Below are 2,157 nucleotides of genomic sequence, written 5' to 3'. Positions count from 1 at the left end.
CTCGGCCCAGGGCCCCATGCGCCAGGTGGGAGCGCGTACGACACTTCACGACAGCTCGCAGTGGACTTTACGACAACCACTCACCCTTCGAGCCCCCAGCCCCACCCCGCCTGTCTTAAAGGCGCATGCACCCTGTGCGGCCCCGCCCCGCCGCGAAACGCGGGTGCTGATTGGCGGTCCTCGGAGCTCGGGGAGCACTGCAGTCCGGGAGAGGAGCCCGCGCCCTCGAAGGGAGCTCTCTTCCTAGTGCGGGCTGGCGCAGGAAGGAGGTTTAGCTTCTGCACCAGAAAGGAACAAGGGAATAAATATAAGTGAAAGCCCTGCAACTGATTTGTCATCTTTCAACACACAAGCTGGACATGGCAACGTTTCTCAATTAAGCAACCTTTTCAGATACGGTGGGCTCATCTGCGCGTTCATTACTGCAGTAGGATGCATAGATGGTACGGGGCTGGAAGGGACCTCGCGGGACCATCGCGTCTAGGCAGGAAAGATACCTGGGGTTTATGGCACACTAAGTTTAGTACCTGTACTAGGTACTAACTTAACGCACCGCAATGATTGCTACCACACATTAGTGCAGATGCGCCTTTTTTGTGAAGTTTAACATGCATTAGACTAAATCTACTATACGTTAGCATGCTTTTTGCAGGCCGCGCAAATGCACAGAACTGGGCTATTGTGGATTTAGCATCTCCTGTAGCCGTGCCCACTGTTAAAGAGGTTTAAAAGATCTTTTTCCTTCTTGCTTACCTCTTGTCCCCCCATTTTCTACCTCCAACCACTTTCTTCCTTTCAGTTGTCTAGAACTAGTTAGCTCCCCCTTCACACCCATAATCTTTGGTTAGTCTTACCTGACAGATGACCCTCTTGTTTAGGTAGGCTGAGGATGTATCTTGTCCTGCCCCACTTAAAAATAACAGTGTTGTGGGCAGTGATGTCCCATTCATTATATGCCTAGCAGGTTGGCATGCAGTACAATTTCAAAAGACTGCTTGATCTGACCTCTTCCACTTCTCTTGCCAGAAGTCAGCTGCCAAAGCTGTCTCTGGCATTGCTTGGCTAACACGTGGGCTTCTTTCTTATCTCCTGTGTTCTGTTTGTCCTCTTAAGATTCCTTACAAAGAAAGGTGTTCTTGCTAAATGTTTTGCTAACACATTTCTATAGATTACGTGGGCAAAGCAGTCTGATTATTACCAGCTCTTACTTACATTAGACTCAGAAAGAATAATCTTTAAAAAAAAAAAAAAGTTTACCTATCCTGATACAACTATTAACACAATTCTGCCTCTCCTTCCTCCAACTAGTGGATATAACTCAAAAAAGAAAAATATTTCTGAACATTGTAGGTATAGACAGAAGCTATAAAAGACTACTCTTTTTTACGTATCTGACTTCAGTAACTATAACAGCTACCTGTAGAACTTTGTGGGCAGCTACAGTGAACTCCAGAAGCAAAAATCCACAGAGCAGACAAACAAGCGTGTTCAGTCTAGTATCCAACCGGTGTTTGGAGGTATGGCCAAAGGGTTTTTTTTTACTTAACTGGAGTCTGTGATAGTAATAGCTCTAGAAACAAAAATGCAGTGCTAACTGTCAGTTATTGATGGGATGAAATATCAAATCAGTGGGCCACACTGAGGACTTTTCTTTCATTCCATATAAGTTGGTCTTGGACAGCCATCAGTAGCTGCTTAAAATACTGTAGAAGCAATGCAGAAAGACTATTCTAAAACTTACTCCCCCTAGTGGTTACCATTAAAGGTGCACCAATACATCAGTCCAATATCCGATTGGTACTGATATCAAGAAAATCTGGACATATTTAAATCAGTTGGTCCGGATGATCCCCACCCCAGAGTTCTGAGGGAATTAGCCGAGGTCATTGCAGGACCCTTGGCACAGCTTTACGAGCACTCGTGGTGCTCTGGTGTGGTGCCAGAGAACTGGAAAAGGGCCAATGTTGTTCCCAACTTCAAAAAAGGGAAGGAAGGAAGACCTGGGAAACTATAGACCAGTTAGTCTTACCTCTATCCTGGGCAAGCTTTTTGAGAAAATTACCCTGGCACATGTCCACGAGGGGCCAGCAGGGGAGATTATGCTTAGGAGCAACCAACACGGGTTCATTAGAGGCAGGTCCTGTCAGACCAACTTGG

This window comes from Crocodylus porosus, unplaced genomic scaffold (assembly GCF_001723895.1).
Source record: "Crocodylus porosus isolate Cpor-Errol unplaced genomic scaffold, CroPor_comp1, whole genome shotgun sequence".
NCBI classification, from domain to species: Eukaryota; Metazoa; Chordata; order Crocodylia; family Crocodylidae; genus Crocodylus; species Crocodylus porosus.
This window is presented reverse-complemented; position numbering follows the sequence as displayed.